This window comes from Porites lutea, chromosome 2 (assembly GCF_958299795.1).
Source record: "Porites lutea chromosome 2, jaPorLute2.1, whole genome shotgun sequence".
In the NCBI taxonomy this organism is placed as follows: domain Eukaryota; kingdom Metazoa; phylum Cnidaria; class Anthozoa; order Scleractinia; family Poritidae; genus Porites; species Porites lutea.
Genome location: NC_133202.1, coordinates 29,908,998 through 29,931,994, shown reverse-complemented (window position 1 = coordinate 29,931,994; position 22,997 = coordinate 29,908,998). Strand labels below are relative to the sequence as shown.

Below are 22,997 nucleotides of genomic sequence, written 5' to 3'. Positions count from 1 at the left end.
TCACATTGCGTGACACCAAAATAGGAATGCTGTCTCGTTGAAAAAAGTCTCTCCTCTTGATTTTCAGCAGTATGGCTATTTCAAGTGTTAGAAGATATGTTTATCCGCACGTATGCTATTTCTCGAGTGAAAAGAAAGAGCGTTTATAGAAAAAGTGAACTTCAGATGTTTTAGTTGATTTCGGAAGGCCATATTGGTGCACCAAAACTGTACACCAATACAACACCAATATGGCGTCTCCTAGCCTGTTCCAGGCTCCAAGATAGGAATCAAAAGTAGTTCAGTAAAAAGAAATGCGAAAAACGCGCGCGGGCTGGGGGGAGACATATTTCCCGCCGCCACCGCCCCCTTTCCCAAGTCGCGCGCGTCTTATTTTCGCTTTGCTCGACTTAATATGTCCCCACCATACTATCTCAGAGCCTGGCACAGGCTAGGCTTCTCCATACAAAGCTATACAAAAGTGCGTGAAACGTTTCGGCAAATAACTCAGAAACTGTGGGCCACAAAGACATGAGACGATATACTAGTCTTTTATAACATTTCATTTTCTTGGCTTCTTCCACTGGACAGTTTCAAATTTATTTTTTTGTTGCGTGACAGTGAAAACGATCTATATTTCTATTCCAGTTTCCGGACTGTTGGTAACTTCTCTGCGAGAAAAGCGCTCTTTTATGGACTCAAAAAATCATTTTTTGATGACTTCGATGCGAGAAAGCTGTAATTGCCTATAAAAGGCGGGAAAAGTGGTGCAAGATCAAGTCCGTTGTGGTTTTTGATTGGACGTATCATTTTCTTCTACATCCTCACACTTGAAAAAACATCGTTCGAGATTCTGATTGGCCGTATAATTTTGTTCACGTGTGAAAAATATTGTTCGCTCCTCTGAAAGGCTACAACTCAGTTGCGTATAAAAATTCACGACTATTTTCAGAGAGTATATCAGAGAGTATCTCCAAGTATAATAATAAATAAAGTAAAGATCAAATTGTTGATGGTTTATATAGTTTCAATATGAATGCACGATGACAATTAGGAAAAATTATGCATCAACCAATAATTGTAATCTTATCAATTCTAGTGAAATTTTAAATATCGCTGTGTAAACAAGTTTTGTTTTCACAAATGGATAAAGGAGGGACCAGGAAACTCTATAACAACTCTTTACTACTACTGCTATTGAGTTCTAATTGCTTCACTCAGAACTTGTGTCCATTCTTAAACAGATAAATTTGAAACGCCATCCGTCATCACTGATCTGTAAATTTCAAGTGAAACGCGTCTTTCGCTCCTTCGCTGGCAAGTTTCCAAAGATATCACGTGATTTTCACGCCTTGCGCGTTTTAAAAAGTTTTGTTTTCCAACCGTTTTCCGTCCAATAAAACGAAAGACGGCGTTTTCAAATTAACCCACTTTATGGAACTCGGTTTTTGGAAAGTTCCATTTTCGGTGGACAATGTATCCGCACTAGAGGAACAGAAGGCCTAATAGTAAGAATAAAGTTGAGTTTTCGAATACATCCAGCGTAGTATGGAAGGCCGAGCTTAAAACATTAATTACTTCCAAAGGTTCCACAGGTGGATCACTAATTGGCCGGGATTAACTTACAGCGTAATAGCTCATAACATTTATAGGCTTACAGTCCAGTTTACGCCTAGGTGAACAACAGCAGGTTATTTTCAAACCTTCCTATCCAAATCCATTAGTAGCGGTTGACAGGAATTTTGCTAATTCCATTCTTGTTCGCCATCGTAGCAGTTTGCATGAGAAAACGTTCGCCGGTAAAGTTTCTCCTAAATCGTGAAGACTGGTGAGTTTGATTGTGGGTTATAATTGTGATATATGTAGCTAAATTTTAAAGAAATGTTTTTGTGCTCAACTCCTAGTTTTGCATCCATTTTTGTCCTAAAGTATCCTTCATAAACCAAGGCCGGAATATTGCAAATATTCTTGCTTATTTCTCTTCTTCTCCTGTAATGTTCTCTCCATTTCCTCTGGTTCTTCTCTTCTAATCCTTTCCTCTGCCTACTCCAGCATGATTTTCAGACGCTAGTTGAATGGCTGATTTTTTGTAAGCACACTCTCAAAAAACGTCAGATGTTTCCAACGAATGCGACGAATACAGCTTACATAGTGACCTGTCGGTTCACCTCTTTTCGGGCCTTTCAGAGCCTCTTGGGGTTTCGTGTCAATAATAACTGTGCAACTGAGTTAGTGGGGAGTGAAACACTTAAAACTAGTTAAATCAAGTGATTTGACAAAGAAAATAATTGAAGCAAGAGGTTAATGAATGAATCAGTGAAGTCTTTATTGAAAAAATTAGACTTTGCAGACATGTCGTCTTTACAATCGTAAGGTAAATACAATCTAAAATCTACAATAAGATGGTATTTTAAAATGTATACATCATAAATAAGGAACGACGCAATGAGATCGCTCGAGTTTGAAGAGACATATTTTTGTAAATGGATGCTTGTCGCGGTATTTTTCAGTTCTTAGAGTTGAAGTTCGTGCCCCCTATTCTTAGTTTTCTTGACCGTTTGGAGGCAAAAAAATCTTGAAGTGGATGACCTTTTTCGTGATGACGATATTTTTCATCTTTTACTGAGTCTGTTTTTATATCCATTCATTAAGTGTATTGCATCCCCTTTTTACTATCTGGCGATCAGGCATTATTATTATTATTATTATTGTAGTATCATTATTATAGTATTTTTTTGAGAAGAGAGTTCATAAAAGAACGGGACGTCGAAGCCTAATGTTCAGTCAATCAGAACAGGACTGCGTGTCAGACGTACTGTGTCGAGTCTGAACCAATCAAAAAGATATTTTATTAAAATTCTGGTTTTTTTGCCTATGATCTTGTAAATAAATGTATCAAGCCCTCCTTCCCATGAAAGACATAATAGAGATATAGGTAAGGCATGATCGCAGGTTACCTTTTCACAAATGTCCTCATTATGCCAAAAAAAGGGGGCAAGGTATCGAAAAACGGAAAAGACCACAAGCAAAAAAAAAAACAGGGAAAAAGGAAACTATAGGGGAAATGATTAACCCTTTCAGCCCTAAGAGTGATCAGCATTAAATTTCTCCTTGAGATATCAATGCTTTGTAACACAGAGTGGTCACGAGAATTACGGACATGATCACACAAGATGAATTTGCTTGATATTCTATCAACCTCTCCCCACTACTTCTGTAGGAAATGAGTAGGGGTAAGAAATGAGAATTCAAATTTCGATCTTTGGGTGTAAAGGGTTAAATACCGCTATAATGGGATGGCACACCTCCATAAGTGGCCCACGGGACGGGGTCACCCTGTTAACTTTCCAAGGAAATTTAGTTCCGCCTCCCTACTAACAACAGGATTCGTATGTGTAATCAAATGGTGACGATTGAAATTAGGGAATAATTTCACGAATATACCATTTGATTACCTATTAATATCATGGGTGACGAATTACGTTAGCAATCTTGGATTTTTGACATGTTTATCCTGGATCGTATCGATCGAGAACTCCACTCTCTCAAATGTTTAGACCTTAAATTTGGCTTATAAAGTTCAGAATTTTTCAGACTTTTTCGGCAAAATACCTGCTAAAATCCTTCTTTATATTCTCTTGTGTGTTCAGGTTTTCTAAAGCGTCTTTTTGTGCCCTGACATCTTCATTCATGACATTTTAAAACTTCGTCGCCATCTTGACACTGAGATGTACGGAAGGGTTGCCATGGCAATTTTGTAATTTCACATGTGAAATTACAAACTAACGCTGAATTTCGCGCCAAAATTAAGGAGTAATTCGTCACCTATGATATTAGGTTACTAATTTTCCACAGCTAAAGCTTGTGTCACAATTCAACTCGAAGCACAACACTTTTATCAAGGAGTGCCAAGTATAAAAAAATACGATTCTTTACGACAGAGCTTACAAATTAAAGACAGGACTATAAAAAAATTAACTGATTTAAACCCAAATATTAGTGCATGTAAAATCCAAGAAAAATCAGAAACCACAGGGTCAGAACACGTACTCTTGTGAGTGAGTGACAAAAGTGTAAGCTGACTACAAAGTTAAGCCATGAAAAAATGGGACATTAATAAAAACGATATTTTTAAAAAAAAAAAAACGACCAGCCTATAATTCCTACAGTGAGTCATGGTAAGGAAGAACGGTTTCTTAGTAAACAAAATCAAAATGAAATAAACGAATCGAAATACGGACATGTTTCTCTTTCCACAGACCTCCGCAATGTGGAAGACTACAGCGCTCATGTTTGCCTCGATGCTGTTGCTTTCCATAACCCTCCAAGTGATGTCAAAGGAAAGGTGTCCCATAAAAACTAATGGCTGCAGTGTCCCTGGAGGGCTTCCGTTCTTCTACAAGAAGATGTTTACCCCTGCTTGCGTGAAGCACGACGTTTGCTACTCCTGTGTAAGAAATCCAAAATCAGTCGTTGGACATCAACCCTTCACTTAATTTACCCGTCAACACAGGTTGTTTGCAAACCGGTCGGTTCCCAAATTGCTTTCACCATTTGCACAAATAAGTTCCAGTTACCAAAGAAATAGTAATGGGAAATCCTTTTTAGACGCTCCCTTCCTCCCAGAAATGTTTCGCCGGAACGACGCAAAATGTCGTGTTCTATTTTCTCTCCAAACGGACTTTCCGGAAACTTTTTGTAAATGGTAAACACTCAGTTATCTTTATCATGTTTTCGTGTTCTAACTATTTATCCGAAAAGCCATTACCTGAAAATTTAGATCGAAATAATCCATCCTTTTAACCAAACATATAAGCAGAGGGAATACATAAGCAAGAAAACATTAACGCGAATAATCAGAACAAAGAGGGACAAAGACCTGCTAAATTCAAGATGGCGCGCTAAACCACTACATTTTTAATCCAAAACATTTCCTCGTCTCTCATTGGCCTAAATCCCCCGGTAAATCGAATTTGGAAGGTGTCCTTGCCGATACCAATAATTGATGTCGATTGCGCTAATATCGAATAGAAAGGGACAGCGATATCCCTGACGGAGAAGACGAGTAGCTTGACTGTTTTGTTACAACTAGAGAAAATGGCGTAAGAAGTCCCTAACAACATAGTATCAGTGGCAAAAGCACCAATCGGTGGATTACAACTGCTGTTTGAAGCGTGCAAATCCAATTTTTTGTCCAGTGTGATCAACCTCGTCCAATAATTGTTAATTCTCGTTATCGTTACCGCTGTTGTTATTCTCATAATTCTTAATTAAAAAAAAAAAACAGCATCCGTTTGCAGTGATTAAACATATACTTTGTTTTAAAATCATTTTCCCATAGGGTCAGCGCTTTGGTTGGACTCAATATCAGTGTGACAAAAGATTCAAAAGCGATATGTACAGGCTGTGTGAGAAAAAGTACGGTTCCAAGAAACGCTGGTTTTCCTGGCCAACAAAGTACAAACGGTGTAAATTCTTTGCGCGTTTGTACTACAGAGCAGTACGTGTTTTTGGCAGGTTTCATTGGACAAATCCATCCGAGCGCTGGTGCCGCAAAGGCTGTACTAAGGCTCTTGGGAACCCTTTCAAGCCTCTGAAAGTTACAGATGACACTGGAAATAACAAATACATCAGTTTAAAACTCGAAAACTACAAAAAAACACAAGCTCGCCGACTTGGCTGAAAAATGAATTAGGCATGTTGTCCCATGTTGTCCAAGGAGAAATAAAAGATTGTTCAAGAGCATTCGTGTATACGTTTTTAATGAGTTTTCACGTTAGTTGTAAGGCTATACAGTTGTTCTTATTTCCTGTTTCAAAAATGAAAAACTCTAGATTTTACTTAATTTGGATACATCGCAATTTTCATCAAAGTTTAATATGGCGGAGACGGTGGCCATCGCAGATCCCAGGAAATGAACATCCCGTTTGAAGCTCAATTCACGGGCTAAAACATTGTACTACCGAAACAGGTAGACTGTTTTTCCGCAGACGCGCGAAACAGTTGCCTCTGCAGAGAAACATATTTGAATTAAGCCCACGTGATTTATCCCTGACGCCTTAAATGTAAGCACACGTGATCGCATTCCTTCACATTCCTGAGAATTAAACGATGGCGGGCTTTTCCATAAACAAACAAGGAAGGTCTTATATCCGTGGTAAAGGCGTAGACGATAGCTTGAGATGTGTGATAATCGATTCGATTATAGCTAAAGAAATACTATAGAACCGGACTTTTAGCCGGATCTTGTTGTATTACTAAACGAAAGCGGATAAGCGACGATAGACAGCCAAAGCGCGAGCAAAGAAATGCGAAGGAATGTTATCACGTGCGTTTGCCTTTGGAGCTAACATCTCTTTAGACACGTGACCAAAAACGATCACCTTTGTCGCTAACGGCAACTGTTACGTACGTCTGAGAAAAAACAGTCTTCCTGTTTCGGTAGTATTGCGAAACCCTCCCTTTCTGATAATAAAACGTAAATGGTTGGGAAAGTTGAGACTCGTGGATGTGGCAGAAGTCGCTGAGAAGTGGGGAAAAGGAGGCGTGGGGGGGTGGGGGGGGTGGGGGTGGTAAAAAGTCTACACCAAGGCGTCAGACTATTACCGACGTACTCATTATCACGATTCACGATAACTGAAAGAAAACACAACTTAACAATCTTTAAGAATGGATTCGAGAGTTGGTCCCAAAGCATAGCACCGCTAAATTTAAAATTTCCTTTAAGAAACTCTCTCTCCTCTGTTTAGGAAGTGTCAGATCAGTGGCCCTGTTTCGTAGATGGTAGTTAACTTGATCGACATTTCTTTCTAACAAAAGAATTTCTAAGGCATGGGGTGGTGCGGTCAACAAGTGTTTTATATATTCAAATGGACTTGGCCTAGCGCCGTCTAGCATCAAGTGTATCCCAAAAAAATAAGGTCAGCCGAACGAATATCATAACTGGCGCCTGTGACGAAAATCCTTAAATAAGAATGACCGAGACCAGGTTTTATGAGCCTGCGAGACTGAGCACCCCAAACAAACCCTTGTTTTCACTAAAACCGCTGGACGCCACAACCAGGTTGAGGTCATTCGTATCTAAGGTCTTCCCACCTTTGACAACCGAGCGGCACTTGACTGAAATCTTTGGAGCTTACCGTAAAATTCCGAAAATAAGCCCCGGGGCTTATATTTTTCAAAGGCCCGTTTTAAGGGGCTTATTTTTGGAGGGGCTTATATTCAGAGGGGCTTATCTACGGAGGGAAATTTGTGTCTCAAAATCGATTGGGCTAGCTTTATAGTTGGAAGTAAATTTAGCGTTTTTCCTTTGTTTTACTTTGTATTTGAGGGCAATTTTCAAATTACAAGCCCTCGGGAGGCTTACATTTGGAGGGGCGATTTAACGGAGGATTTTTTACGTTACCGGTTTGGGGGGCTTATATTTGGAAGGGCTTATAAATGGAGGGGCTTATTTTCAGAATTTTACAGTATCTTTCAATAATTTGCCGCAAGTGTCCCAAAAAAGGGAACAGTATTAAAAAAGCCTGTACTTGGCCCTTATAAACTTTTTTCAGAGAAGCTACGGGAACAACATTCTTGATACGCCTCAAGGCTCATACACCCGCACTAACCTTCTTAGAGATCATATCGACATGTCTGTCTCATCTACGTTTTTCATCTCTCTGAGCTTCGAGGCACTTACTGGTTCGTGATACAGGTTGATTATTTACAACAACGGTAAGTTTTCTTGTTATTCGGATTACAGAAGGAACCAATGAACAAACGTTTTGATTCAGAGGGGTGCAATTAAAGTCTGTTCTCTATGAGCCACTTGCGGAGTTGAGCGAGATCAGAGCTGAGCTGTACGATAAGTTCGTTGGGATCGTAAGAGAAAGCAAAGATTTGACTATCATCCGCATACATGCATGAATGGTTGATGTGAGGCTGTCAGGGCAAATTCATCAAAAATCTGCCTAGGTAAATTCATCTCGGGTTTTGTTTTACCTAGGTGAAAAATTCTGGGAAGGTCACACTACTGATATCGGCTCCCAAAGTTTTCACGCCAGTTGAATTTTTTGGAGCGTAAATTCAAGAAGGCAAAATGCGTAGGGATCTAGCCGATCAAAGAGACGTTTTTTTCTTTTATCTCGCTGTTATTTCTTACGCTAATTCAACGTGCAAGGTGAAGAAAGGCGAAGAGGTAGACGACTCGTGCTCCCAAAATTCCTTTCACAGCGTGATCTATGTCCGGTTCTGTCATCAAGACCTTCGCCGATGAGCGTCTATTGGCTAGCAACCTCGGTATTTCATTTTTCCCTAGCTATTGCTTTGGGGTAGCTGTCAAGGGAAACTCTATTGTTTTCGAGACATATCCAAGACCCAGACGATAAAATTTCCCCGAGGTAAGTTACCTAGGGAAAAATCGGTCACACTTAAAAAATCAAGTTTCCCTAGGTAAACTGTCAACAAGTCGTGTTTACCTAGGTAAAAAGTCTGTAGTGTGACCACAGCTATTGATGCCCTGTTCTGAGATTAAAGAGGTATTGTACGGCAAGGTCTGGCTAAAGAGAACTATACGTTTCAAAATCGTGAACGATATCATGATTATAATTTTCGACAACAGCGTGCTGCAAGTTTGTTTGTAAACCTCCCCACGATTAAACGGAGCGCTTTTGTAACGTCATCGCAGCTGATTACAGTCAGAGTGAACACATCTCATTATTATAGGAAAGTACTTCCTATACACTATAAAAAATGGCGCTAAAACTAAATTTTATTTTGATAACTCGGTACAACTTGGTAATTTACACCATCCAGACATTTACGATTCTATCTCAGCAAAATAAGGGAGACATTTAAACCTTTAAATTACATAATATTTACAAACGATTTACAATATCTGTTGTCAGTGATATAAAAAAAGTGATTTCGAAAAAAACGCCGCCCTCGAATAAACGCCGCATATGGAAACGCTAAAAATTTGATAAACGCCGCGGCGTTTAATTGAATAAATACGGTAATCACGCATAAACCCTTTGCTACCCTCTTAAAAGGGCTGTGTCACTGCTTCCTTGTTCATGTTATTTTTAATAGCAGTTTGGCGTCTTTTTTCGCCTTTTTGTCGCTAACCGACTCTAGTTCTTTGTTCTTTGCTACGAAAAAGCATGCCCAGAAACGCTTGCTACCCAGGTTAAGGCTCGTCTCACTGATATGTTTTTCATTCTCCTAAATTAGGGTGTGCGCTTTGGCTGGACGCAGAAGCAATGTGATGAAACATTCAGAAGTGAATTGTACAATGTGTGTAACAACAGGAATCACAGAAAGCGAGGGTTTTTCTGCAAGAATGTTGCCGCTAACGGGTATTATAACGCCGTTAGATTGGCAGGGCACCGTTACTGGGTAAAAAACTCCCCTCCATGGTGCATTGAAAGCGATGTCAAGACCTGTGGAGATCCCAACATTTCCCTTCGGTAGACCAGAAAATGTAACTTACTGAAATGTAAAGAAATGTAGCCAAATTAAGATTAAAAAACAACGTTCGTAGTATGCGTAGATTCAATGGAAAGTGAGTTTTCTTTTTGTTGTTACAGAACTGTTGTCTTTGTTGAAAGCACAAATAACAGAACTCAACAGCCTGGATTGAAATAAACGCCTTTCCATAAGAACTAAAGTCGAGACCTTGTACTTGGGAACAAAAGTGGACGGGTCCCTGAGTGCACACAGTTTTCACTAATTCTGAGGCAGTCAACTGTGGTACTTGTTGCTAAGCTCATGTTTCAAAATGGCATCTGACAGGACGAAATGGAGTAACTATGTACACAGTCACATATTAGGTACCGTAAAATTCCGAAAATAAGCCCCTCCATGTATAAGCCCCCCAAACCAGTAACGCAAAAAAAAAAAAACCCTCCGTTAAATCGCCCCTCCCAATATAAACCCCCTCGGGGGCTTGTACTTGGAAAATTGCCCTCAAATACAAAGTAAAACAAAGCAAAAACGGTAAATTTACTTCCAGCTATAAGGCTAGCCCAATAGATTTTGAAACGCAAATTTCCCTCTGTAGATAAGCCCCTCCGAATATAAGACCCTCCAAAAATAAGCCCCTCAAAAAGGGCCTTTGAAAAATATGAGCCCCGGGGATTATTTTCGGAATTTTACGGTACTCAAGGTGTGAACCATCCTCGGAGACCCAGGGGCAGTCAGTCGGGCCGGGAGAAAAGGCGCGACGAAAGTTTTCAAGCACAGGCGGAAGAGCCCCTGGGTACCGACTCTCACCGGACCATTTCCAAACGGTCAAGTGAATGCTGGCTCCTGATTGGGCACAAAAAATGTTTTGTATTATTGTGCCCAATCGGCGAACAGTTTCTCGTGAGTTCTTTTCGTGAGTTCGTACACGATGGGTATTATGTCGCCACAGTTGCCCGGTTCGTTCACCAAGCTTGTGCGTACAAGGGAAACTTCCATTTTCTACTTTCCTAACCAGAAACGAAGGACCTACCGATGAGTCGAAAAACGTTTCGGATGCTATCAGCAGGAGCAATTCATTTTGCACTGAGAAAATTCTGTTTCTGACGGATCACAATGTATCGTAAATAATCAGATAATAGGAAGTTTAAGATGCGGCGGCGACGAGATAATAAAAAAGCAATAGCTTGACAAGGCAAAACAACAACTTTGCACGTGCATCACGCATTTTGCAGATTTCTTTGCCGTCACTGCACGACTACCACCATCCTCGGAGACCCAGGGGCAGTCAGTCGGGCCGGGAGAAAAGGCGCGACGAAAGTTTTCAAGCACAGGCGGAAGAGCCCCTGGGTACCGACTCTCACCGGACCATTTCCAAACGGTCAAGTGAATGCTGGCTCCTGATTGGGCACAAAAAATGCTTTGTATTATTGTGCCCAATCGGGGAACAGCATCTCCTGAGTTCTTTTCGTGAGTTCGTACACGACGCGACAGCTATTGACTCGATCACGGCTTGTCTGGCTCATGCGCCAAACAAATGCACGCAGTCAGGAAACTTTCAGTTTGATATAAACACTTTATTTCAAAATACTGGTTGGTTGTCTTTACACTAGGCTGTTAAGTAAGACTTAAGAGCCGCTAAGTTTTACTTAACCAAAAATTCGTGTGTGAAGGCCTAAGTAAAATCTCAAGTAGCTTTGCTTTGCATCTAATTAAAGTCGGAAAGTTGAGACTTGAAAACCATCCTTATGACCTACTTAGCTGACTTGCGGTTTTGCGGTTTCTTGAGCTTTGAGAAAGGCGAGACATGTCAATCAATCTTAATTTTGTTGCGTGGGAAAATAACCTGAAGTAAAAAAGAATCGGTTGTGTGTGAAGCTTTATTTTACTTGAAGTAATTAAAATTTACTTGTCTTGAAATATTTCTTAGCTTATTTAGGCTCTAGTGTAAAGACTACCACTGTCTACCCGAAAACTAAAGACGCTTTTCCAAAAATACAAGCTTGAGCTTACAACAGGTATTCACACTTGCATTGATCATGCCTTCGTAAATCTTAAGGAGTTTAAGATTCCACGACAGCTGACAGCCACGAAAACGTCGCATGAAAAGTGAATTCACATTTTTCCAGTCTCTATCGTGATTATCCCAACTCGCTTACTTTGTCAAATGCAAGCGAACTCTTCTGGAGCTGATTTTCTATCAACCATATCCAAGTTCATAAAGAGAAAGAAAATTTTGTCATTGTTTGTTTACCTCCTTCACAAAACCTGAAATTAGGCATCTTCACGTGGTAGTCGTGCAGTGACGGCAAAGAAATCTGCAAAATGCGTGATGCACGTGCAAAGTTGTTGTTTTGCCTTGTCAAGCTATTGCTTTTTTATTATCTCGTCGCCGCCGCATCTTAAACTTCCTATTATCTGATTATTTACGATACATTGTGATCCGTCAGAAACAGAATTTTCTCAGTGCAAAATGAATTGCTCCTGCTGATAGCATCCGAAACGTTTTTCGACTCATCGGTAGGTCCTTCGTTTCTGGTTAGGAAAGTAGAAAATGGAAGTTTCCCTTGTACGCACAAGCTTGGTGAACGAACCGGGCAACTGTGGCGACATAATACCCATCGTGTACGAACTCACGAAAAGAACTCACGAGAAACTGTTCGCCGATTGGGCACAATAATACAAAACATTTTTTGTGCCCAATCAGGAGCCAGCATTCACTTGACCGTTTGGAAATGGTCCGGTGAGAGTCGGTACCCAGGGGCTCTTCCGCCTGTGCTTGAAAACTTTCGTCGCGCCTTTTCTCCCGGCCCGACTGACTGCCCCTGGGTCTCCGAGGATGGTTCACACCTTGAGTACCGTAAAATTCCGAAAATAATCCCCGGGGCTCATATTTTTCAAAGGCCCTTTTTGAGGGGCTTATTTTTGGAGGGTCTTATATTCGGAGGGGCTTATCTACAGAGGGAAATTTGCGTTTCAAAATCTATTGGGCTAGCCTTATAGCTGGAAGTAAATTTACCGTTTTTGCTTTGTTTTACTTTGTATTTGAGGGCAATTTTCCAAGTACAAGCCCCCGAGGGGGTTTATATTGGGAGGGGCGATTTAACGGAGGGTTTTTTTTTTTTTGCGTTACTGGTTTGGGGGGCTTATACATGGAGGGGCTTATTTTCGGAATTTTACGGTACCTAATATGTGACTGTGTACATAGTTACTCCATTTCGTCCTGTCAGATGCCATTTTGAAACATGAGCTTAGCAACAAGTACCACAGTTGACTGCCTCAGAATTAGTGAAAACTGTGTGCACTCAGGGACCCGTCCACTTTTGTTCCCAAGTACAAGGTCTCGACTTTAGTTCTTATGGAAAGGCGTTTATTTCAATCCAGGCTGTTGAGTTCTGTTATTTGTGCTTTCAACAAAGACAACAGTTCTGTAACAACAAAAAGAAAACTCACTTTCCATTGAATCTACGCATACTACGAACGTTGTTTTTTAATCTTAATTTGGCTACATTTCTTTACATTTCAGTAAGTTACATTTTCTGGTCTACCGAAGGGAAATGTTGGGATCTCCACAGGTCTTGACATCGCTTTCAATGCACCATGGAGGGGAGTTTTTTACCCAGTAACGGTGCCCTGCCAATCTAACGGCGTTATAATACCCGTTAGCGGCAACATTCTTGCAGAAAAACCCTCGCTTTCTGTGATTCCTGTTGTTACACACATTGTACAATTCACTTCTGAATGTTTCATCACATTGCTTCTGCGTCCAGCCAAAGCGCACACCCTAATTTAGGAGAATGAAAAACATATCAGTGAGACGAGCCTTAACCTGGGTAGCAAGCGTTTCTGGGCATGCTTTTTCGTAGCAAAGAACAAAAAACTAGAGTCGGTTAGCGACAAAAAGGCGAAAAAAGACGCCAAACTGCTATTAAAAATAACATGAACAAGGAAGCAGTGACACAGCCCTTTTAAGAGGGTAGCAAAGGGTTTATGCGTGATTACCGTATTTATTCAATTAAACGCCGCGGCGTTTATCAAATTTTTAGCGTTTCCATATGCGGCGTTTATTCGAGGGCGGCGTTTTTTTCGAAATCACTTTTTTTATATCACTGACAACAGATATTGTAAATCGTTTGTAAATATTATGTAATTTAAAGGTTTAAATGTCTCCCTTATTTTGCTGAGATAGAATCGTAAATGTCTGGATGGTGTAAATTACCAAGTTGTACCGAGTTATCAAAATAAAATTTAGTTTTAGCGCCATTTTTTATAGTGTATAGGAAGTACTTTCCTATAATAATGAGATGTGTTCACTCTGACTGTAATCAGCTGCGATGACGTTACAAAAGCGCTCCGTTTAATCGTGGGGAGGTTTACAAACAAACTTGCAGCACGCTGTTGTCGAAAATTATAATCATGATATCGTTCACGATTTTGAAACGTATAGTTCTCTTTAGCCAGACCTTGCCGTACAATACCTCTTTAATCTCAGAACAGGGCATCAATAGCTGTGGTCACACTACAGACTTTTTACCTAGGTAAACACGACTTGTTGACAGTTTACCTAGGGAAACTTGATTTTTTAAGTGTGACCGATTTTTCCCTAGGTAACTTACCTCGGGGAAATTTTATCGTCTGGGTCTTGGATATGTCTCGAAAACAATAGAGTTTCCCTTGACAGCTACCCCAAAGCAATAGCTAGGGAAAAATGAAATACCGAGGTTGCTAGCCAATAGACGCTCATCGGCGAAGGTCTTGATGACAGAACCGGACATAGATCACGCTGTGAAAGGAATTTTGGGAGCACGAGTCGTCTACCTCTTCGCCTTTCTTCACCTTGCACGTTGAATTAGCGTAAGAAATAACAGCGAGATAAAAGAAAAAAACGTCTCTTTGATCGGCTAGATCCCTACGCATTTGGCCTTCTTGAATTTACGCTCCAAAAAATTCAACTGGCGTGAAAACTTTGGGAGCCGATATCAGTAGTGTGACCTTCCCAGAATTTTTCACCTAGGTAAAACAAAACCCGAGATGAATTTACCTAGGCAGATTTTTGATGAATTTGCCCTAGGTAAATCGGTTTTACCTAGGTAAAAGTCTGTAGTGTGACCACAGCTAATTATATCCAGCTGTCTTAAGAAATAATTACTTCCGGATTTCCCCAGGGCTCAACATTGGGGCCACGTTTGTTCCAAAAAGAAACTAACGATTTGCCTGACAGCCTCACATCAACCATTCATGCATGTATGCGGATGATAGTCAAATCTTTGCTTTCTCTTACGATCCCAACGAACTTATCGTACAGCTCAGCTCTGATCTCGCTCAACTCCGCAAGTGGCTCACAGAGAACAGACTTTAATTGCACCCCTCTGAATCAAAACGTTTGTTCATTGGTTCCTTCTGTAATCCGAATAACAAGAAAACTTACCGTTGTTGTAAATAATCAACCTGTATCACGAACCAGTAAGTGCCTCGAAGCTCAGAGAGATGAAAAACGTAGATGAGACAGACATGTCGATATGATCTCTAAGAAGGTTAGTGCGGGTGTATGAGCCTTGAGGCGTATCAAGAATGTTGTTCCCGTAGCTTCTCTGAAAAAAGTTTATAAGGGCCAAGTACAGGCTTTTTTAATACTGTTCCCTTTTTTGGGACACTTGCGGCAAATTATTGAAAGATACTGTAAAATTCTGAAAATAAGCCCCTCCATTTATAAGCCCTTCCAAATATAAGCCCCCCAAACCGGTAACGTAAAAAATCCTCCGTTAAATCGCCCCTCCAAATGTAAGCCTCCCGAGGGCTTGTAATTTGAAAATTGCCCTCAAATACAAAGTAAAACAAAGGAAAAACGCTAAATTTACTTCCAACTATAAAGCTAGCCCAATCGATTTTGAGACACAAATTTCCCTCCGTAGATAAGCCCCTCTGAATATAAGCCCCTCCAAAAATAAGCCCCTTAAAACGGGCCTTTGAAAAATATAAGCCCCGGGGCTTATTTTCGGAATTTTACGGTAAGCTCCAAAGATTTCAGTCAAGTGCCGCTCGGTTGTCAAAGGTGGGAAGACCTTAGATACGAATGACCTCAACCTGGTTGTGGCGTCCAGCGGTTTTAGTGAAAACAAGGGTTTGTTTGGGGTGCTCAGTCTCGCAGGCTCATAAAACCTGGTCTCGGTCATTCTTATTTAAGGATTTTCGTCACAGGCGCCAGTTATGATATTCGTTCGGCTGACCTTATTTTTTTGGGATACACTTGATGCTAGACGGCGCTAGGCCAAGTCCATTTGAATATATAAAACACTTGTTGACCGCACCACCCCATGCCTTAGAAATTCTTTTGTTAGAAAGAAATGTCGATCAAGTTAACTACCATCTACGAAACAGGGCCACTGATCTGACACTTCCTAAACAGAGGAGAGAGAGTTTCTTAAAGGAAATTTTAAATTTAGCGGTGCTATGCTTTGGGACCAACTCTCGAATCCATTCTTAAAGATTGTTAAGTTGTGTTTTCTTTCAGTTATCGTGAATCGTGATAATGAGTACGTCGGTAATAGTCTGACGCCTTGGTGTAGACTTTTTACCACCCCCACCCCCCCCCACCCCCCCACGCCTCCTTTTCCCCACTTCTCAGCGACTTCTGCCACATCCACGAGTCTCAACTTTCCCAACCATTTACGTTTTATTATCAGAAAGGGAGGGTTTCGCAATACTACCGAAACAGGAAGACTGTTTTTTCTCAGACGTACGTAACAGTTGCCGTTAGCGACAAAGGTGATCGTTTTTGGTCACGTGTCTAAAGAGATGTTAGCTCCAAAGGCAAACGCACGTGATAACATTCCTTCGCATTTCTTTGCTCGCGCTTTGGCTGTCTATCGTCGCTTATCCGCTTTCGTTTAGTAATACAACAAGATCCGGCTAAAAGTCCGGTTCTATAGTATTTCTTTAGCTATAATCGAATCGATTATCACACATCTCAAGCTATCGTCTACGCCTTTACCACGGATATAAGACCTTCCTTGTTTGTTTATGGAAAAGCCCGCCATCGTTTAATTCTCAGGAATGTGAAGGAATGCGATCACGTGTGCTTACATTTAAGGCGTCAGGGATAAATCACGTGGGCTTAATTCAAATATGTTTCTCTGCAGAGGCAACTGTTTCGCGCGTCTGCGGAAAAACAGTCTACCTGTTTCGGTAGTACAATGTTTTAGCCCGTGAATTGAGCTTCAAACGGGATGTTCATTTCCTGGGATCTGCGATGGCCACCGTCTCCGCCATATTAAACTTTGATGAAAATTGCGATGTATCCAAATTAAGTAAAATCTAGAGTTTTTCATTTTTGAAACAGGAAATAAGAACAACTGTATAGCCTTACAACTAACGTGAAAACTCATTAAAAACGTATACACGAATGCTCTTGAACAATCTTTTATTTCTCCTTGGACAACATGGGACAACATGCCTAATTCATTTTTCAGCCAAGTCGGCGAGCTTGTGTTTTTTTGTAGTTTTCGAGTTTTAAACTGATGTATTTGTTATTTCCAGTGTCATCTGTAACTTTCAGAGGCTTGAAAGGGTTCCCAAGAGCCTTAGTACAGCCTTTGCGGCACCAGCGCTCGGATGGATTTGTCCAATGAAACCTGCCAAAAACACGTACTGCTCTGTAGTACAAACGCGCAAAGAATTTACACCGTTTGTACTTTGTTGGCCAGGAAAACCAGCGTTTCTTGGAACCGTACTTTTTCTCACACAGCCTGTACATATCGCTTTTGAATCTTTTGTCACACTGATATTGAGTCCAACCAAAGCGCTGACCCTATGGGAAAATGATTTTAAAACAAAGTATATGTTTAATCACTGCAAACGGATGCTGTTTTTTTTTTTTAATTAAGAATTATGAGAATAACAACAGCGGTAACGATAACGAGAATTAACAATTATTGGACGAGGTTGATCACACTGGACGAAAAATTGGATTTGCACGCTTCAAACAGCAGTTGTAATCCACCGATTGGTGCTTTTGCCACTGATACTATGTTGTTAGGGACTTCTTACGCCATTTTCTCTAGTTGTAACAAAACAGTCAAGCTACTCGTCTTCTCCGTCAGGGATATCGCTGTCCCTTTCTATTCGATATTAGCGCAATCGACATCAATTATTGGTATCGGCAAGGACACCTTCCAAATTCGATTTACCGGGGGATTTAGGCCAATGAGAGACGAGGAAATGTTTTGGATTAAAAATGTAGTGGTTTAGCGCGCCATCTTGAATTTAGCAGGTCTTTGTCCCTCTTTGTTCTGATTATTCGCGTTAATGTTTTCTTGCTTATGTATTCCCTCTGCTTATATGTTTGGTTAAAAGGATGGATTATTTCGATCTAAATTTTCAGGTAATGGCTTTTCGGATAAATAGTTAGAACACGAAAACATGATAAAGATAACTGAGTGTTTACCATTTACAAAAAGTTTCCGGAAAGTCCGTTTGGAGAGAAAATAGAACACGACATTTTGCGTCGTTCCGGCGAAACATTTCTGGGAGGAAGGGAGCGTCTAAAAAGGATTTCCCATTACTATTTCTTTGGTAACTGGAACTTATTTGTGCAAATGGTGAAAGCAATTTGGGAACCGACCGGTTTGCAAACAACCTGTGTTGACGGGTAAATTAAGTGAAGGGTTGATGTCCAACGACTGATTTTGGATTTCTTACACAGGAGTAGCAAACGTCGTGCTTCACGCAAGCAGGGGTAAACATCTTCTTGTAGAAGAACGGAAGCCCTCCAGGGACACTGCAGCCATTAGTTTTTATGGGACACCTTTCCTTTGACATCACTTGGATGGAAAGCAACAGCATCGAGGCAAACATGAGCGCTGTAGTCTTCCACATTGCGGAGGTCTGTGGAAAGAGAAACATGTCCGTATTTCGATTCGTTTATTTCATTTTGATTTTGTTTACTAAGAAACCGTTCTTCCTTACCATGGCTCACTGTAGGAATTATAGGCTGGTCGTTTTTTTTTTTTTAAAAATATCGTTTTTATTAATGTCCCATTTTTTCATGGCTTAACTTTGTAGTCAGCTTACACTTTTGTCACTCACTCACAAGAGTACGTGTTCTGACCCTGTGGTTTCTGATTTTTCTTGGATTTTACATGCACTAATATTTGGGTTTAAATCAGTTAATTTTTTTATAGTCCTGTCTTTAATTTGTAAGCTCTGTCGTAAAGAATCGTATTTTTTTATACTTGGCACTCCTTGATAAAAGTGTTGTGCTTCGAGTTGAATTGTGACACAAGCTTTAGCTGTGGAAAATTAGTAACCTAATATCATAGGTGACGAATTACTCCTTAATTTTGGCGCGAAATTCAGCGTTAGTTTGTAATTTCACATGTGAAATTACAAAATTGCCATGGCAACCCTTCCGTACATCTCAGTGTCAAGATGGCGACGAAGTTTTAAAATGTCATGAATGAAGATGTCAGGGCACAAAAAGACGCTTTAGAAAACCTGAACACACAAGAGAATATAAAGAAGGATTTTAGCAGGTATTTTGCCGAAAAAGTCTGAAAAATTCTGAACTTTATAAGCCAAATTTAAGGTCTAAACATTTGAGAGAGTGGAGTTCTCGATCGATACGATCCAGGATAAACATGTCAAAAATCCAAGATTGCTAACGTAATTCGTCACCCATGATATTAATAGGTAATCAAATGGTATATTCGTGAAATTATTCCCTAATTTCAATCGTCACCATTTGATTACACATACGAATCCTGTTGTTAGTAGGGAGGCGGAACTAAATTTCCTTGGAAAGTTAACAGGGTGACCCCGTCCCGTGGGCCACTTATGGAGGTGTGCCATCCCATTATAGCGGTATTTAACCCTTTACACCCAAAGATCGAAATTTGAATTCTCATTTCTTACCCCTACTCATTTCCTACAGAAGTAGTGGGGAGAGGTTGATAGAATATCAAGCAAATTCATCTTGTGTGATCATGTCCGTAATTCTCGTGACCACTCTGTGTTACAAAGCATTGATATCTCAAGGAGAAATTTAATGCTGATCACTCTTAGGGCTGAAAGGGTTAATCATTTCCCCTATAGTTTCCTTTTTCCCTGTTTTTTTTTTTGCTTGTGGTCTTTTCCGTTTTTCGATACCTTGCCCCCTTTTTTTGGCATAATGAGGACATTTGTGAAAAGGTAACCTGCGATCATGCCTTACCTATATCTCTATTATGTCTTTCATGGGAAGGAGGGCTTGATACATTTATTTACAAGATCATAGGCAAAAAAACCAGAATTTTAATAAAATATCTTTTTGATTGGTTCAAACTCGACACAGTACGTCTGACACGCAGTCCTGTTCTGATTGACTGAACATTAGGCTTCGACGTCCCGTTCTTTTATGAACTCTCTTCTCAAAAAAATACTATAATAATGATACTACAATAATAATAATAATAATAATGCCTGATCGCCAGATAGTAAAAAGGGGATGCAATACACTTAATGAATGGATATAAAAACAGACTCAGTAAAAGATGAAAAATATCGTCATCACGAAAAAGGTCATCCACTTCAAGATTTTTTTGCCTCCAAACGGTCAAGAAAACTAAGAATAGGGGGCACGAACTTCAACTCTAAGAACTGAAAAATACCGCGACAAGCATCCATTTACAAAAATATGTCTCTTCAAACTCGAGCGATCTCATTGCGTCGTTCCTTATTTATGATGTATACATTTTAAAATACCATCTTATTGTAGATTTTAGATTGTATTTACCTTACGATTGTAAAGACGACATGTCTGCAAAGTCTAATTTTTTCAATAAAGACTTCACTGATTCATTCATTAACCTCTTGCTTCAATTATTTTCTTTGTCAAATCACTTGATTTAACTAGTTTTAAGTGTTTCACTCCCCACTAACTCAGTTGCACAGTTATTATTGACACGAAACCCCAAGAGGCTCTGAAAGGCCCGAAAAGAGGTGAACCGACAGGTCACTATGTAAGCTGTATTCGTCGCATTCGTTGGAAACATCTGACGTTTTTTGAGAGTGTGCTTACAAAAAATCAGCCATTCAACTAGCGTCTGAAAATCATGCTGGAGTAGGCAGAGGAAAGGATTAGAAGAGAAGAACCAGAGGAAATGGAGAGAACATTACAGGAGAAGAAGAGAAATAAGCAAGAATATTTGCAATATTCCGGCCTTGGTTTATGAAGGATACTTTAGGACAAAAATGGATGCAAAACTAGGAGTTGAGCACAAAAACATTTCTTTAAAATTTAGCTACATATATCACAATTATAACCCACAATCAAACTCACCAGTCTTCACGATTTAGGAGAAACTTTACCGGCGAACTTTTTCTCATGCAAACTGCTACGATGGCGAACAAGAATGGAATTAGCAAAATTCCTGTCAACCGCTACTAATGGATTTGGATAGGAAGGTTTGAAAATAACCTGCTGTTGTTCACCTAGGCGTAAACTGGACTGTAAGCCTATAAATGTTATGAGCTATTACGCTGTAAGTTAATCCCGGCCAATTAGTGATCCACCTGTGGAACCTTTGGAAGTAATTAATGTTTTAAGCTCGGCCTTCCATACTACGCTGGATATATTCGAAAACTCAACTTTATTCTTACTATTAGGCCTTCTGTTCCTCTAGTGCGGATACATTGTCCACCGAAAATGGAACTTTCCAAAAACCGAGTTCCATAAAGTGGGTTAATTTGAAAACGCCGTCTTTCGTTTTATTGGACGGAAAACGGTTGGAAAACAAAACTTTTTAAAACGCGCAAGGCGTGAAAATCACGTGATATCTTTGGAAACTTGCCAGCGAAGGAGCGAAAGACGCGTTTCACTTGAAATTTACAGATCAGTGATGACGGATGGCGTTTCAAATTTATCTGTTTAAGAATGGACACAAGTTCTGAGTGAAGCAATTAGAACTCAATAGCAGTAGTAGTAAAGAGTTGTTATAGAGTTTCCTGGTCCCTCCTTTATCCATTTGTGAAAACAAAACTTGTTTACACAGCGATATTTAAAATTTCACTAGAATTGATAAGATTACAATTATTGGTTGATGCATAATTTTTCCTAATTGTCATCGTGCATTCATATTGAAACTATATAAACCATCAACAATTTGATCTTTACTTTATTTATTATTATACTTGGAGATACTCTCTGATATACTCTCTGAAAATAGTCGTGAATTTTTATACGCAACTGAGTTGTAGCCTTTCAGAGGAGCGAACAATATTTTTCACACGTGAACAAAATTATACGGCCAATCAGAATCTCGAACGATGTTTTTTCAAGTGTGAGGATGTAGAAGAAAATGATACGTCCAATCAAAAACCACAACGGACTTGATCTTGCACCACTTTTCCCGCCTTTTATAGGCAATTACAGCTTTCTCGCATCGAAGTCATCAAAAAATGATTTTTTGAGTCCATAAAAGAGCGCTTTTCTCGCAGAGAAGTTACCAACAGTCCGGAAACTGGAATAGAAATATAGATCGTTTTCACTGTCACGCAACAAAAAAATAAATTTGAAACTGTCCAGTGGAAGAAGCCAAGAAAATGAAATGTTATAAAAGACTAGTATATCGTCTCATGTCTTTGTGGCCCACAGTTTCTGAGTTATTTGCCGAAATGTTTCACGCACTTTTGTATAGCTTTGTATGGAGAAGCCTAGCCTGTGCCAGGCTCTGAGATAGTATGGTGGGGACATATTAAGTCGAGCAAAGCGAAAATAAGACGCGCGCGACTTGGGAAAGGGGGCGGTGGCGGCGGGAAATATGTCTCCCCCCAGCCCGCGCGCGTTTTTCGCATTTCTTTTTACTGAACTACTTTTGATTCCTATCTTGGAGCCTGGAACAGGCTAGGAGACGCCATATTGGTGTTGTATTGGTGTACAGTTTTGGTGCACCAATATGGCCTTCCGAAATCAACTAAAACATCTGAAGTTCACTTTTTCTATAAACGCTCTTTCTTTTCACTCGAGAACTAGCATACGTGCGGGTAAACATATCTTCTAACACTTGAAATAGCCATACTGCTGAAAATCAAGAGGAGAGACTTTTTTTCAACGAGACAGCATTCCTATTTTGGTGTCACGCAATGTGAAAACTCGGAAGTTCAAATTGTTGTATTTTCGAAATGAAACATGCTACGGGAATGGAAACTTGTGCAAAGATATATTTTTTTGTCTATCTTTAACCTAGTGTAAACGAGAATTCATAAAACCTCGCTATTTTGACTTTACAATTTGATGACGTCACCGTGAAAGCCATCTATATATCTGTTTTTGCTTGTATCGCTTTAGAAACATTAAGACATTTTGTTGTCAACATATGGAGGATATTTGTTTGGGAAAGGCATAAGTTTTTCCAGCATCAACTAAACATAGTTCTCCGACATAATTTCGGTATAATGCAGCTATGATTTTCAGGGTGACGCTCATTCTCGACCCCAGAGCCACTCGGCTTTAATTGTAACCGATCAGTCAAGACCACGTGACCAAGAGAAACGACGGGCCCTGGGGACGAGAATGGGTGACGCTCAAAAGCATGATG

General features: G+C 40.0%; 2 long non-coding RNA genes across 2 annotated transcripts; one reads left to right on the top strand and one right to left on the bottom strand.

The window, feature by feature from the left end:
* The first annotated feature begins 1,359 nt into the window (after positions 1-1,359).
* Positions 1,360-5,724, top strand: LOC140926813 (uncharacterized). Its single transcript, XR_012164479.1, has 3 exons — positions 1,360-1,807; positions 4,239-4,430; positions 5,321-5,724. It is a non-coding gene; the product is annotated as an uncharacterized lncRNA (long non-coding RNA).
* An 11,105-nt stretch (positions 5,725-16,829) lies between these two features.
* LOC140926811 (uncharacterized) lies at positions 16,830-18,249 on the bottom strand. Its single transcript, XR_012164478.1, has 2 exons — positions 18,124-18,249; positions 16,830-17,233 (listed from the first exon to the last, which is right to left on the bottom strand). It is a non-coding gene; the product is annotated as an uncharacterized lncRNA (long non-coding RNA).
* Positions 18,250-22,997: the final 4,748 nt, after the last annotated feature.